This window comes from Onychostruthus taczanowskii, unplaced genomic scaffold, assembly GCF_017590055.1.
Source record: "Onychostruthus taczanowskii isolate IOZ18803 unplaced genomic scaffold, ASM1759005v1 scaffold51, whole genome shotgun sequence".
In the NCBI taxonomy this organism is placed as follows: Eukaryota; Metazoa; Chordata; class Aves; order Passeriformes; family Passeridae; genus Onychostruthus; species Onychostruthus taczanowskii.
The window spans coordinates 5733345-5749615 of record NW_024502680.1 but is presented as its reverse complement, the minus strand read 5'-3'; the positions used below and the strand labels follow the sequence as shown (position 1 = coordinate 5749615).

The window sequence follows — 16271 nt, the reverse complement described above, 5'->3', positions numbered from 1 at the left end:
TCCACATTGTTATGGAAAAGTTCAAGTAATATTTAAGGTTGTAGGCCTTATGCTTATCTTTTTTTTTTTTTTTCTTTTTCCTTCAAGATGAATGGAGTTTGGTAGTGAAAGGAAGAAATGAATTTCAGTGTATACACTGAAATTTAAGTCTTGCAAGTTGTGCAATGACCAAGTGCAAAGGCCTGAGCTTAAAAAAACAGCTCCCAAACCAATGGGGAAAGACAAGTGTGTGGGACAGGCCCCAGTTATGCTTCTGGCTGTTTTCCTCTCCCAGTGTTGCTGTTTTCACAGCAATCAGACCCAAGGCTGTGCAGCTCTGCTACATCTGAGCTGATCTTGCACATGGGAGGGGTGCAGGTTGCAGAGCCTGTCAATGCACTTCACCTTGGCAAAATGTTACCAGGATGGTCCGGTTTGTTCCTGCAGCTCTTGTGTGGTTCCCCAGGAGCCTGTGCAGCTCTCTGTCAGCCCTGCTGTTCTAAAGCTGTGCAGGGGCTGCCAGGCACTTTGTGCTTCCCTGCAAAGCAGCTGTGGGCTATGGAACCACAGGACAAGGTGGCAGCTTTCTTTAGCCCCAGGACTGCCAAAAGAAAAGAGATCTCACTATTCCAGATGCCTCTGATTGCTGGTCTTTTGAGCACACATTAGAGGATAATGCTCAGAAAATACACCTAGCACCCAGCCCTGGGAAAAGGCTTCTAAGACAGGAATAGCAAATCCTCAGAAACCCCAGTACTAGAAGTGGGAACGAGGGTATTCACCAAAGGACAGATTTTAATGGATGTGAATGTTGTGCTTTGTCTTCTAAACCCCTCAGAAAGTGCCATAGTAGAAAAAAAGATTCCTGCTTCTTTCTGAGCTGGAGCAACACAAATATGTCAAGTCTCCCACAGCCCCCTGGGATCATCAGCCTGTTCAGGAAGTGCTGAATGATAAAAATAAATGTTTTATTTATGGAAGCCTCAGCTTAATTTTTATTCCAGTATATCAGTGCTGCAAGGTACTCCAGAAGAAGCACCTTGATTTGCTCTAACCTTATTCACACAGAACAAAAATTCCTGGAAAATGCTTTTTTGACAGCTGCACCCAGAGAGACTGGAAAAGGTGAATGCAGTAATGTCCCAGCTGGAGGAGTAGAGCATTTCTGTGGGAACAACCTCTGAGGAACATGGAAGGTCTTATCAGCTGTATTGTGCAATCTGAGTGGAGATTTGTGGTAAAACCCATGGCCACAGTGCTGAGAGAGGCAGGAACTCTGAAAACTTACTGCTTCTTGTCATCAGCCAGCCCAAACTTCAGGCCTGAATTACACCTTGCTGCTGAAATGACAGCCTGGAGGGCCAGCTAACTCCAACAACTATTTTCTGCTTTCCCTTTTACAGTTTTGGCTTTTTTTTTTTTTTTTAATTTTTTTCCCCTTAAAAAATATCTGTTGTAAAAAGAGCTGTTGAGCCTTTGTAATCTTTGTCTGACCCTTTCATGTGTGGTACAAGCCAATACTGCTAAACATTTCATCACTAAATAGTTTTCAAAGTCTCTTTTGGTTATCACACCCTTAAGAGGTGTCCTCTGATAACTTTTTATTTTCCAAACTGTCTCCAAAACTCAGCCTCCCAGAGCCTCAGAGAGCTGGAGTTTGGTGCTCAGGGCTGGCACAGAGAGCTCTCACAAAGGCACAGCTGGAGCAAGTGTGATAACTGCAACAACACAGCAAGGCACACTGTGGGCCATGGAATATCCTCCTGTTGCAGAGTTTAAATTTCTGCTGAAGAGCCACAGCTTCTGTCAGCCATGGAGGTTGTTTCAGTTTGATGTGATAAAGACATATTTAAAAATCTTTTTGTCCTAACTGGGTATCCTTTGAGGACCTTTTTTTTCTGTAGTAAAAAGGTTTTTAAATGTCTTGGAATCTTTGCTTCCTGTTTTGGCTTGTAAAGTAAGTCTGGGCATAATGAAAGGCATAGTTAACTTTGTCCCTGTTACTACATTTAATAACTTAAAACCCCCTCTGCAGGTGGAGAGCAGTTGTAAACCCAGCTCTGCATTCCCCCTTAGAAACAAAGAGCTCATTTTTGTTTAAAATGTCTGTGTGCAGCTGTGGAGAGCAGTGACACAGCCCTGTGAGCACAACAGCTGTTAGCATGGAATCACAGACTGGTTTGGGTTAAAAAGAACCTTAGAGCTCATCTCATTCCATGCTCTGCCATGGCCAGGGACACCTTCCACTAGAGCCCTGTCCAACCTGCCCTTGAAGGATTTTTTTCTTACTGAGGCTTTACTCTTCTCCTTGGCTTCTTGAAACCCAGGATTACCCCTCTGAAACTGCCCACTGCATCAAGGCTGGTCTGTATTTGTGTCTATTTTAGCATCCAGTCCTGCAAACACAAAGCCATGGACAACTTTGCGCACATAAAGCTGGTCTGACAGATATGTTAGCAGTGTACAAACTCACAGCACTTCCCACCGAGTGGCTTGTCTGTTCAGTATTTATCTCACTCTGTGCCACACTGGGAATTTAAGATCTAAATTGTCTTAAACAAAAATTGCCATTTCAGAAGTAGGACCTTGACTTTTCCCTGTCAGAACAAAGTATGTTGGTTATTTTTAATAATTCAAGCCTATCTCATGACTTTTGAGCTCTGTTAATTGCGTGGTTTCAAAGCAACACCTCCTGGCGAGCCGTGGTATTGCTTGTGCAGGAAGAGATCTTCCTTGTGCACAAAGCAGGAATGCTGTGGAGTCATAGTCACAGGATGGTTCGAGCTGGAAGGGACCTCAAAGCCCATCTCATTCCAACCCCCCTGCCATGGGCAGGGACATTTTCCACTAGCCCAGGTTGCTCCATGCCCCATCCAACCTGACCTTGGACAATTCCAGAGGCAGGGCAGCCACAGCTTCTCTGAGAAACTGTTCCCAGACTATCAGTGACCCGCAGCAAAAACCTTTCCTTGCTTAGTGTGCAAATCAGGGTGTGATGGATGTGGCTGTTCCAGCTTCTGCTGGGGGAGAAATAAAAGTTGGGAGCATGATCCAGAATTCTTTAAAATGAGAGCACACATAAGCACTTAGTGCTGTCTGACACGTATTGCTGTGCTTTGCCTTTGTGTGTGTGTTTATATCACAGGTGCTGGTTTACATTGGGCAATGTCACCACAAGCCTTGGTGCAGGACTTTATCCATAAAAAAAGCAAAGCAGCAAAGGATGCTTGATGTCATGTTTATAAATGGTGAATGCTAGTGCTCATCTTTGCCCTATTAATTTGCTCTCTTTTCCCTATCCCACCATAAAACTGTCTCTTTAAGCAGAAAATAGAAGTGTGAAGGGAAATTCGGAGCAGTTTCAGAAAATTTCCTTAGTGCTCCAAGGATCCCATTCCCTGAATGCTAAATCAACGTGGGTTTCCTTGGGAGCAACCAAGAATACTACAGAAGCCTTGGGAACACCACAGGACAAAGAACAAGGTGACAGTGCCCTCGCTCTCAGCATTTCACGTGGTTCAAAGTGCTGTTGCGCTGTAGTGACATCCCGTGGAACAATCCAACACCCTGGAACAACATGAGGAGTTGGACTGAAAGGCAGTAGGTGATGGCTGCAGAAGGCTGTGACCTAAATTTTCACATGCTCATAATAAAACCAACACAAGTGGCTGTAGAGAGATATTTCTGGAAGGAGACAGTAACATTGTCAATGAAGGGGTCAAAAAGATACATGTAATCAATATGTTTTTCTGTACTCCTTTCCAGATTCGTTGATGTAGCACTAAAGAAACTTTTGTGTCCAGCAGTAAACTACAGTGTTAAAAATGCTGGTAAAAGCTTCACATCTTAATATCTAGTTTGGCCAGGCAAGGCTGTAACGGGGTGGTGCGAGAACTGGCAGGTAATATTAGAATACTGCGGCTGCTATCACCAAAACAGGGTAAACCTCAGATACCGTGTCGTAGTTTGGCCGCCCTTATCGCACTCAGCCACGAGTCCGGTGCTGTCTGTCCGTGCCGGCCCACGCAGGTGATGCTGTCCCAATTCTCGGCAGCCAGCTGGCATTCCTGCACACATCCCGCCCGGCCAGGGCTCATCGGGAGCACCTGCGTGCGGCTCGAGGTGCCCGCCTCGACCAGCCAGCCCCTCACCGGCACGGCCCGAGGCGCTGCGGCTCCGGCCGTACGCACTGTGCCCGGCCCTCACGGGCACGGCCCCTCACGGGCACGGCCCGAGGCGCTATGGCTCCGGCCGTACGCGCGGTGCCCGGCCCCTCACGGGCACAGCTTGAAGCCGCCTCACGCCTTCCCGCCCAAAACCCGTGCGCGCGCCGCCGCAGGCCACGCCCACGCCGCATTAGACCACGCCCATGCAGTACTAGATCACGCCCACGTGCGCGGACACCCCAGCCCTCAGACCCCGCCCACTCCCCTCATACCCCCGCCCATGTCCTAAGACCCCGCCCACGCCTCCGACGCTCTCGCGCTCCATCAGACCCCGCCCACGCCCCTCAGACCCCTCCCGTGCTCCTGCAGCTCTTGGCCACGCCCCGTCACCCCACCCACACCCCTCAGGCCCCGCCCCCGGTTTAAAGCCCACCCGCAGCCGGCGCGCTGCCGGAGGTGACGTTGCGGGTCCGGCGCGGGGCGGAGCCGGCCGGGGACGCGGAGCTGCGGGAGCGGGCTGCGCAGGGAACGGGAGCTCGGGGTACGGGCTGCGCTGGGAACGGGGAGCGTGAGGTACGGGCTGCGCAGGGAACGGGAGCTCGGGGTACGGGCTGCGCAGGGAACGGGAGCTCGGGGTACGGGCTGCGCTGGGAACGGGGAGCGTGAGGTACGGGCTGCGCAGGGAAGAACGGGAGCTCGGGGTACGGGCTGCGCTGGGAACGGGGAGCGTGAGGTACGGGCTGCGCAGGGAACGGGAGCTCGGGGTACGGGCTGCGCAGGGAACGGGAGCTCGGGGTACGGGCTGCGCTGGGAACGGGAGCTCGGGGGTGCGGGGGGCGCAGGGAAAGGAGGGCGCAGAGAGCGCGATGCTTAGGGAGCACCGTGTCCGAGTGAGGGACCGCTGAGGGAATGATGTGCCCCAGGTACGGGGTGCCCAGGGAATGCGGTGTGCGGGTGACCGGAGTGATCGGGGGTACGGACGGGATGCTCGGGGAATGAGGGTGCTGAGGGACACGGGGTGCTCAGGGACAGGGGTGCTGAGGGACACGGGGTGCTCCGGCAATGGGGTGCCCGGCTTTCGGGGTGCTCAGGGACAGGGGTGCTGAGGGACACGGGGTGCTGAGGGACACGGGGTGCTCGGGCAGTGGGGTGCCCGGCTTTCGGGGTGCTCAGGAAACTGCGCTCCTGTTTGCAGGCGCGGAGCTCTCACGCTTGTATATTTGATATTACAAAAAGGGACTTTTTCCAGTGTAAGGGAGGGTCAGAGCCACGGCCGAGGCGCTGGCGTGGCTGTTGGGAGGCAGGTGAGCAGTCCCAGGGTGTTGTCGCTGCTTTCCGGGCAGCAGGAAGCGTTTCAGCCCGTCGCCAGACAACCTGGAGCAAATCCCGCCCGAGCTGAGCCTGTGGTGTCTGTCCTAATCTTGTCTGGGGGCTGTTGACAACAGCAAAGACCAGCACAGGCTCCAATGGTTTTGTGCCCTCTCCAGAAAAAAAAAAAAAGAAGCGTAGGAGTTTTGGTGCTTCTCTCACCTGGCAGAAGTTTGGGAGAGTGGATGGGATGAGTTCAGCGGATGCTTCGCTTGTGCTGTGTGGCTTGCCCAGAGAATTGCGGCTCTTAAATTAATGAGGGAAGGCAGGAACTGTAGTGTCAGGACAAGGGGAATGGCTTCTCCCTGCCAGAGGGCAGGGTTTGATGGAATACTGGGGAGGAATTCCTCCCTGTGAGGGAGGTGAGGCCCTGGCACAGGTTGCCCAGAGCAGCTGTGGCTGCTCCAGCCATGGAAATGTCCGAGGCCTGGTTGGATGGAGCTTGGAGCAACCTGGGATAGTGGAAAGTGTCCCTACCCATGGCTGGGGCTGGAATGAGGTGAGCTTTAAAAATCCAATCCAAACCATTCCTCTTTTCTCCTTGTAGGGAAGGGCACTGCCCTGGGCATAATCTCGTACTGTGCCTCATTTTTGCTAAATGGATGGCATTTGGGTTTAACACCTGCAGGTGTATTGTAATGGAAATAAAACCTTTAGGTTAAACAGACAGGAACCTGCCTTCTCTCTCCTTTGAGTTCTGTGGGAATTTTGCAGCTGGAAAGTGCTGAGACCTTGCTGTGACTTCACTTGTAGTTGTTCTTTTAACCTGTAGTTTTACTGCTTTAGGGGTAGGTTGTTCTTATTCTTGTTCTACTGATTTCATTCTTGAAGCAGAGCAGAAAAATAAAGGTAAATACTTTCTGCATTCACTCCGAGATGGAGTGGAGTCGTGATCTGATTGCTCCAAGGAGGCGTTTGAGGTGTGAAAGCTTGCATTTTTGTGGTAATTGTATGGATCTGGAAGCATGGAGTTTCAGGAACAGGTTTGATATTATATTACTGCTGGAAAGGGGAGCCCTGTGCACTTTTTTCCATCCCTCTGCTTGTCTGTTTTTGTTGCTCCTCAGGTGCAGGTGTGAGTGGTGGTGTGGTGGGCTGGATTCACGTGCCAAACCCAGTGGCAATTGGCACCACATGGAAATTGAATCCATGGAGCTGTGTGTCTGTGCATCCAACAGGGAGAGGCAGCCCACCCATCAGGCAGTGACAGGGATCAAAACCAGTTAAGCTGCTCCTGAACATGTTCCTTGAGGCTACAATTTGGTGGACAGTCCTGGTGTTTGTGGTTTGGCTTTTTGGTAGTGTTTGTTGTTTTGTTTTGGATTTTTTTGGGATGAAAGCTGTGCATTACTCCTTATTTCCAGATGTTCCTAATATCCTCAGCCTCTTTCTTCCACTCTTTCCCAGCAGAAATATTTTTGTTTCCTGACAAAGTTTCCTTTTGGGTGCTGACCCAACTGGTGCCTGTGAAGGGTTAGAAATACAGAACTGGGGCATTTTTGGAATGCTGTCTGTGGTGATTTTCACCGATAATTCCACGGGAATCATTGCTACAACAGATGTTCTGGTTTAGAGAACAAAAACAGTTTTTGCTAAATGTAAAGGTGGGAGTGCTAACAACAAACAAAGAAATCACAGAGAACAGGTGGATAAAGAATTGAAACAGATGTAGGAAAGAAGGAATTATTCTCAGTTGCTCACTTTTGGCCTGAATTGTATGTTAACAGCTGTTTGTCACAGCAGAAAGCTCTCCAAAAAGATAAAAGGTGAGACTATTGGCAAAAAGCTCTATCAGCTGCATGAAGAGAATTTTTTTTTTACTATAAGCAGTTTTATTACCCTCATTAAGACGAGGAACAATTAACCTGGAAAAAAAAAATTTTTGTTTATTGTGTTGTTTTAAGGTCTGTGTTAGTACAGCAGGTCATAATTAGTGGAGAATAAATGCTTCTCCTTGTAATGTGCAAGACATGTATAAGCCTTTGTGACATGGATTAATGGCTAGTTTGGAATGTTAAAATACTACTTCTGGGACAAATGCTGAGTTTCCAGACCTTGGTGCAGTTTGATTTTAAATGCTTTTTGCTGTGTGGCTCTTGCCCCTGCCTTGAACCTGCCCTGCAGTGTACACCTCCCATTGTTTAGATCTCCTTTCCTGGAAGCATTTTCCCTTAGTTCCCTTATTAAAACTACTTATGCTGACTCTAACTGCTCTCCCTGTAGAATTTTTCTTTACAAGTTCTCATGAAGAATATAACTTACAATTTTTTTTTGTTAGAAATGGCAGCATAAGCTTTAATAAATGACTGTATCTAGTATTCCAGGTGGGTCTCAGCAGTGCAGAGCTCAAGTTAAATATTGACTTGTGTAGAACTTTGGTCTTGAGCAATCCCTGCTGAAACTGCAGCAGGGAGAAAGGTGTTGTGGCAAAGATAATCACTTTAAACCACCCCCTGCCAAACTGAAGCCAATCTGGCTGTGGAGAGTGGTCCCAGAGGAGGCTCAGAAACCCCCCACAGTGTCCCCATGTCCAGGGCTGGGAGTCTGCATGATGTGAGGGGACAACCACATCTGTACCTGGTGGTATTGACAGCCCCAGGGTGTCTCTCTGTAGTGAAATTACCGGAATTTGGGGTCTCCTGGTGGTGCCACGTCTGGCGGTCTGTTCTAATCTTGCTCTTTTTTGTATTTAACCATCCCTTGAGCTGGAGGGAATATTGTGTGCCAGGAGCCCAGCTGGTAGGAGGTCTCTGCTCTGGGACCGTGGCTCCTACTACAGAAGGCTCTTTGTGCTTTATAGACACGTGATCCCTAGAAAAAAAATAAACATTTCTCATTCTTGCAGAGATTTGCTCTCAGATATGAACTAAGCAATAACTGTTTCAGCACTTTCAGCCTGCTCCATCCATTTTTCCTTGTCTTGTGGGCTTTTTTACAAAGTCTAAAATCTGCTTGCTGAACTTCATTGGAAATAGAATTCCTCTGGGACTGACAAGATAAATTTTGTTCTTGGTGATGTGGCATGTATCGTTCTTGACTGCTTTGCTGTGGGGAGCTCAGAAAGCGACACAGAGCTGTATATTAAAGAAAACTAATTTTTCTCTAGCTAAGAGGCTTTATAAGAGGTGGTAGGCATCTTAGATTTTATTTGCTTGTGGGGAACAGGAATTTCAAACTAATCAGAAGGTTTTAGCAAAAAAAAGGAACATCCAGTCATCTATGGTGCTTTAGGTAAAAGAATTTTGCCATCCTTTAATAGTAAAATATTTTGAGTTGTTTATACCTGGGGGAATAAGTTATTTTATATCTGTGGTAAGTCTGTTTTCTGTCAGAATCTGGTTCTAGGAAGATTTTCCTCCTGTGTTATTGGAAGAAGGTTGGGTATGTCAAGTGCCAACTTTGTTTACTACAAACTGAGGTTTCGGGAAGAAACATTTTGCTTTAGATGCAGGATTGGATTGATGACTCCCGCTTTTTAACTTTATATTTTTGAAACCATTTCCTTAAGTGTGGTGGGTGTGAACTGAAGAACCTGTAGAGTAAAAAGTGACTCGAGTTTTTAGCGTTCCTGTCAACTTTCTCCACGCTGTGAATGCAGTGTAGCAGCGTGACTCACTGTCAGGTGTGTGGCACGGATGTGTGCCTGTCTGGTGTGACTGAGGTCAAGGTTTAGGCTGAGCTCCAGATGGTGGCCAGAGGATTACTTTGAGAGCTAATTACAAGGCTTCTTTGTGTAAGTCTGAATAGTTACATCACAAAGATATTCTTTAATGATTCATCAGGCAGTTTAGTGGGGGAATATCCCACAAGTTCTTAACTTTCTGATGAGGTGTGTTTTGCCCTTAGCCTGCCTGGCTCATGTTGAGTGTACCCCAGCACTTGCAGGCTGTTTTAATGGGCATTCACTTGCTGACTCTGCCAGTGGGATCTCTGGCATCTCTGAACTCTGGATGTCTCTTTTTCTCTGCATGTGTGGCCTACATTTCTCCTGGCATGCACCTCTGGAGCAGGCGAGCTGCTGTGGTGTGGGCTGTGAGCAAAGGCCTCTGCCTGTGGTTTACTCAGGTGTGGACTCCTTGAGTGAGCAGAGGCTATTTTTGGAGTGCCCTCAGGGAGAAGGTGGTCAGGAATCCAACTTGGAGCCGAGCAGAGAGGAGTGCAGCAGTGTCAGCTTTGGTCACTGTGCTGGGTCAGCTGCTGCTGGTGGTTCTGTCACAGAGGATCCTGTCTCCTGCAGAAGGGTGGTAGCGAGGTCACCTGACAACAAAGTGCTGAGAAAACATTCATTTTACTCCCTTGGTTTGTTGCTGTTGCCAGGAAACACCTTGTCCACATTTCAGAGACTTGTGAGTTTTGGTTGCTTCTATCTTAGCTCTACAGATCTGCCCTACAACTCATGGATAGAGGGCATTATCCCCAGCATCCATATCTCCAGATCAGTGTGCCAGCCTGTCTTGTGAGGTTCCATTGTCACTCTTAGCTGGTGCCACTACAGTTGTGACCTCTGGCCTGTGGCAGGACGGCTCAGTGCTAAGGGGGATGAAATTTCCTTGCAATGTTATCCTTCCCTGTGTCTGGGCTACTCAGGTATCCCTCCAAGAGGAGTTTCCCACTGATGCTGTGTACCCAGCGCTGCTGCTGCCTTCAGGTCAGTCTGACACCTCCATGGTGGTGGAGGAAACAGAGTGCTGGGCTCTCATGCTGGCGGTGCCATGGACCTCAGCAGGTGGCAGATGGATGGCTGAGTTTTCATAGCATCATGTTTTCTACCTGTTTTCCTTAGAACCTGGACACTAAACTTCACCATGTTGCTTGGTGGCATTGGGACACTACTTTGGGAATAAGAATGTTTAGCAGTTGCTTTAGCTGTAGGGTTGCTGGAAGGACTCCTGTGTCCCTGGGCACAGGTCAGTGTGTCATATACCTGACACAGAGCACTGTGGCCTTCCTGGCTCCCTTACAAACAGAGCTCTTCTTTAATGGGTTATTCACATTCCCCAAGGCGCAGTGTCCTGTAGTTCCAATGTGCTTGTCTGTCTGTACTGGGAGAAAATACTGATGCTGGTTAACTGATTTAGTGTGTTCTCCTGGGTAGAGGTTCTTCCTGCAGCTTGGTGGGCAGAACAAGGGTGCTGGCTGTAAGCTACAAGTATTATTTTTGTGTTCAGTCATCCATTGCGGGCAGGAGCTCTCTGGGCAGAGATAATCCAAACTGTTGATGTGGTCTGTGTAGTGCAGTCGAGTTGAGGAGCTCAGTGGACTGACCAGATGGGCAGTTGACAGAGCACATACCTGTGCAGAAGCCTGCTAATGCTCAGAGCTTTAGGGAGTGTTTGCACAGTCATTTTTTCCCTGTGTCTAGGGCCAGAGTGTACTGTCTGCAACAGAAAGTCATCATGATGTCTCTTGAGAGGTAAAAGGATTTGTATGGGTTTTCCTTTGCTTTGTCAGGGAATAGCTGACCTTGGTGCCAGCCATGAGCTGGCTGCTTTTCTGTGTTTCTGAACACACTGAAGCAGCAAAGATCAGTCCCCAGTGAGCAGGACCCATTTCAGAATCCAGATTACCTTGAAGTCCCTCTTTGCCTTAATTTCCAAAATAATTCTGTTCTCCTTTAAAAAACCAAACCTAAGCCCTGGCTTCCTGGTTCATGGAGTGGGAGGCTATTGTGTGCCTGACCTCAACCTGGCTGCTGCTCAAGGTTCTGCAACATGTGATGCCTGGTGTTGCATCAGGTGATGGATGGGGGATTTTGTTGATCCCTCTTGGCCAAGGCATCCTTGAGCCTTCTATTTTGAGAGGCCCGTATGGTTGCAGGACTGAAGGAAACACAAACTTTAGTGTTGCATCCCATGTGCTGGTTCTGGGAGGCTGTTGACAATTACAAGAGCCCTCGCTTCTCCAGACTGTCACTGGAACCAGGAAAGGTGGTGGTAAAGAAACTGCTCAGCCTCTTCGAGCTCAATGAGTTCAGTGTTTTCTTTGGAGGTCACTTCATACTCCTTCATTTCCCTTCTTCCCCTATAAATCATGCGTTTTCCAAGGTTGTTCCTCAAGATTTAATTTCCTTCTTTTTGCTGAAACCTCATATCTCCAAGAAGGTGATGCTAGACCACACTTATTTTTCCATAATTAGAGGATTAAATCTTCCAGACATTCTTTGAAGCCATTGAAAGAGCAAGGCTATTGCACCTGGAGGTGCATTAGGGACACTTAGGGGCTTGTTTATTCCTTGTGTGATGAGTGATATTTCTTGTCCTCCTTTCTCTCGGGCTAACTCAGATTATGCTGATAGCATTAGTGAAGAACGATTCCAAGTCTGATGTCACTCTACAGCAAAACCTTGGAGGTTTGTTGAGACACTCCCCAGGCACTGGGACTTTGCAGAGTAACCCAGGAATGAAACTACATTTTGTGGAGGAAAATGTACTGAGAGTGGTGTGAGGGACTGATGCTTGTGCTTGAGAGAGCTGAAAGAAGGAGCTGCAAGCAGAGCTCTACACACACCTGCATGTGTGGAGTCACCTGAAGTTCAGGAGAGCAGCTTTTTAAGCACTTTTCTTTAATCCCTGTTGTCTGTATGACACTCTGCTCTTCCTTTTGTAGTTCTTCCAGGAGCAAGTTGACAAGGACTGTGAACTTGGAATATGTGTAAAACCTCTATACCTGTGAGCTTGCAAAGAGTCATGGGACTTGTCCTGCAGATATTCCCAAAAGGAGAAAAACCCTTGGGGATGCTTTGCATCTCCAGCAGTGAAGTGTGAAAGTGGAAGTGGACAGTAGATACTGAGCTGTAATTATTGGGAAGCAGGAGTCTTTTCTAGGCTAGTGGGAACATTCAGAGTGTGACCTGAGTAATCTGAAAGAGTTGAAGAGTTTCACTGCCTTGAGCAACTTTGTGACCCTTTGACAGATGCTTCCAAAAGGAACAACAATGATAACGGGAACTGTGGGATGCGCCACGCTGAAATTTTATCTGCCTAAGTAGCTGCTAGTCCAATTCCATTAATGCTTGCATATTTAATAAACTTCTAATGTGGGATTTTAATGAGTTGGCAGTTATCTCTGAACACCCAGCAGCAGTCTCAGAGTTTAGGTGGCTCTCAAATGGAGATTTCTCTCACTTAGAAGGCATGTGGCCTTTCCTTGGGCAGTCAGCACTTGGCAGGCTCTGGAATACTTTGATTTGGTCTGTATTGATGTACATCAACAGTGAATTTTTAATTTGGATGGAGCCCTAGGGTTAAGTTTTTGGGGGAGGCATCATTTTAGAAAGCTGCATGTAAGAGAAGTGACCTTGATTAATCTCATAACACACCATTTAGCTACACAGGATGTTTCTTGCTAGTGATCTAATTATTTTGGCTGTGAAATGGAACTGTCAGGGAAATTGCTTCTAATGTGGCATTTACTCATTTACACTCCCAGTGCTTTTGCTTTGCCTTTTCAGCCTAATTTTGCAAACATATGTCCAACTCCTCCTAGTCCCAAGCAGGGTAAGAAGTGCCCTGGTTGTGCTGCACAGTTGATGTCTATGGTGAGGAGAAGGAAGGTAATCTGTTACTGAGGGAATTGTAGCAAAATTCAGCAGAACAGTTCCGTGTTTATGCTTCGGAGATAAACCTGAGTTTAGTAAATATGTGTCAGTATGTCAAATGTAGCAGGCAAGGTGAAAAGGGACTTCTGATAACACAGTGTAATTCTCAGTTCTGGCACCAGCATGACTTTAAGTAAGTCCCTTGTGTGTTCCCAATCTTCAGGATGAATTCTCAGTACGCTGCTGTGGATGGTAGTTGTGTAAGCTGTGAAGGTGGCCAGGGTGAGGAAATAATTCCTTACAGCCTCCTTTAAGATAAGACAACAGTAATTCAGTGACTGGATCATCAGATGGGTTTCAGGTGACCTTTCAGGGGCCTTGGTAAAAGCAGGAAAAATTTAATGTTTATCTGAGCTGTATTTTAAATTGAAGTTCTTTTTATATCTCCAGAACACCATTTTGGGAGGAACAGCAAAGAGAGTTAAGGGCAAAAACTGATGGACCGTTACATCTTCCGAAATGAGCCATTTCACACTTTCCTACTGGAAAATAACATGTCCTGAAGGTGAGTGGGTTTTGTATGTGACAGATGAGCTGCCTGATGTCTTGGGCCTTGACCAAAGGCAGATCCACCCTCATTCCAGCTTGGCCTGGCACGGCCTATCTGCACAACCCATGGAAACTTGCTTGTGAAAATGTGTATTTTATCACCAAGAGAAACAGGGAGGAAGCAAGGAATATTTTCCACTAGTGAATTCTCATTGATTTAGAAGCCTTTGAAAAACCTGGAGTGCTTAGTGAAAGAGGTGAACCATTGGGGACACGGATATTTTCTGATGAGTGGAGAAAATGTAGGTGTTTTATTTGCAACATGAGAAAGTTAAGCTTGTAAGACAAACTTTGGTTTAGTTTGGCAAGGGTATTAAATTACATGAGGCATTTTCAAGTTTTATTCCGACTGTACCTCAAATGATATTTTCAGTGTTCAGAAGAGCTGAAGAAGAGTGCTTGCTATCAAAGATGATAAAGTAATTTCCCCAAAGTAAAGAACATAATGCTTGAATGAAATTAAATCAGAATTGTATTTTGTAGAGTTTGTGATATCTTTTATGTTATTTTTGTACTCAGCCCCTTAGGGCTGTAGGCAGTGACCGTACAGTTTTGTTTTAAAATCTTTAGCAACAGAAATCAAAATGGGAAGTGTTACATAAGTCCTGCACTCAACATTGAAATAAAACCAGCATTTCTGAGACAGTTAAGGTTTAAAATATCTTGGTTTAGACTTTACTCTCACTTTAATAAATAACATAGAAAAAGAAACCATGAGCTATGTAGGCCTAAGTTTGCCCACTTAGCAGCATTAATTCTTATTTTTTTAAATTAGGCTAATACATTTGCCTTTCTGATGGCTACTTTGTTAATATTTTTGTTTTTCTGTTTTTTGGCATGAGCCAACTAGCAGCTCTGAACTCAAAGACAATAGTGGAGTGTAAAGGGTGAAAAATAGGTGGTGTCAGTTGTCATTCTGCCTGCACAGAATTTGCTTGAAAATGTTCAGCAGTGGTGTCACAGGCGTTTTGTACATAAATGTTTTTCCGTGTGAGGTAAAAATCCCAGTAGAAGTTCAGCCTAGAGTGAACTCTTCATGTGCTTTTATAGATTTGAAACTCATTAGACATGTGAGTTCCTTGAACACTTGTATATTTGGTAGCAGGAGAACCTCTCAGGAATGTAGGACTTGACAGGTACAAGAGGATGCAGTGTCAGGGATTTTACTTGTTGAGGAAGAAAAATCTTGTAGCTGGAGAAAAAAGTATTGTTCACATTCATTGGTGCCCTTTGGTGTCTGGTATGATCTGCACAGTTCTGCATAAAAGGCTGGAAGCCTGATAGCCCCAAAGCAAAAGGTGAGACTGAGTTCTAAAAGCTCTCGTCTTTCCTAAGTGCTTGTGTTTTCCAAGTGTCCTCTTCAGCTGTTATCTGAGAGCATTTTGCCAAAAACCCTGTAAAGCTAGGGAGTCTCACTGGGGAGTACCATTTCTGGTGTAGTCTGCGTTTTGTTGTTTGTGGATGAGCAAAAGTACATCCCCTGCCTATTGCTTTCTCCTTTCCCAGTCTGTAAAGAGTGTGACTTTTCTCTGTGGAGAAAGATTGTGCAACAGAGTGAAGAGTGAAAAGAGGATATTTTTTGCTGTTCTAAGGCTTCTTTGTTCTCGGAGGTCAGGAGGAGCTGAGCTCCAGTGATTTCATACACTCTCCTATTACCTGTTCTCATGCTGGCCATAAGCCTAAAGGGACAGATCCTCCTCTGGATGAGTCATTAAGTAAATACCAGGCTGTGCTGGTATTCCTGCTCTGAGTACTTGTTCTTATTTCTTGTGTGTTGTTTACTCGCTGTTTTCTTAGCTGCTATCACAACCCCAGCAGATTTTGTCAGCACAGGGACTTCTCACGGTGTGCAGCTGGGGAGAGGCACCTGCACTGGAGCCAGGAGCTGTTCCAGCCTTGTTCGAGGAGGGATTTTCAATAGTAGCTGGGAAATACTTGGAGATATTTCCAGTAAAACAGTTCTGGTTCTTGGCTCTTGATCACAGGCACCTTGCCAGGTGTCCTGTGGGCTGGATGTGGTGCTTGTTCCAGCTGCATCCCTCCTGCAGGACAGGGCATGGGAAGGAAGTGCATCCCATGGGGGCACTGGAGCACACAGTGTTCAGAGCTGTCACTGGAGCCTTCAGCAGTTTGCTCCTGCTGGGCTGCTGCAGGGAGGGCTGGAGCTCTGGGAGCTGTGCTTCTCCAGCAGCTGCTGCAGCCAGAGGTGGCTCAGGAATGATTGTAGAATCCTACAACCATGAAGTGGTTTGTGTTGGAAGGGACCTTAAAGCTCATCCAGTTCCACCTCCCTGCCAGTCACTAGATCAGGTTGCTCAGGGCCCCATCCAGCCTGACCTTGAACAACTGCAGGGGTGTGGAAGCCACAGCCTCTCTGGGTAACATATGATGACATGGTGCATCTCCTGGAGGAGATTTGCAGCTTCCATGGGGACAGGGACAGGGTGCTTCAAGTGTTTGTGCTCACTGGGAAGCTCTACTAGCAAGGGACAAGGGCATGTTATCCACTGGCCCACCCATGCACCATAAGAGTGACTTGCAGTGTGCACACATTCTGATATTGGATAACCCCTGGGTTTTGTCTGGAGTCTGGATTTGTGTCTGTTTTTCAT

The 16271-nt window shown here is 47.0% G+C and overlaps 1 protein-coding gene across 2 annotated transcripts in view; it reads left to right on the top strand.

Annotated features, from left to right (window-relative positions):
• The first annotated feature begins 4625 nt into the window (after positions 1-4625).
• MAP3K13 (mitogen-activated protein kinase kinase kinase 13) overlaps positions 4626-16271 on the top strand; it is a 73301-nt gene continuing 61655 nt past the window's right edge. Inside the window, exons 1-2 of one of the 2 annotated variants that reach the window (XM_041416262.1) lie at positions 4626-4718; positions 13501-13615. The gene's annotated coding sequence lies outside the window, so the exon portion shown is untranslated. Of the gene's footprint in view, positions 4719-7172; positions 7280-13500; positions 13616-16271 lie in introns of those variants that run through there. The other variant, XM_041416261.1, reaches the window with a different exon arrangement.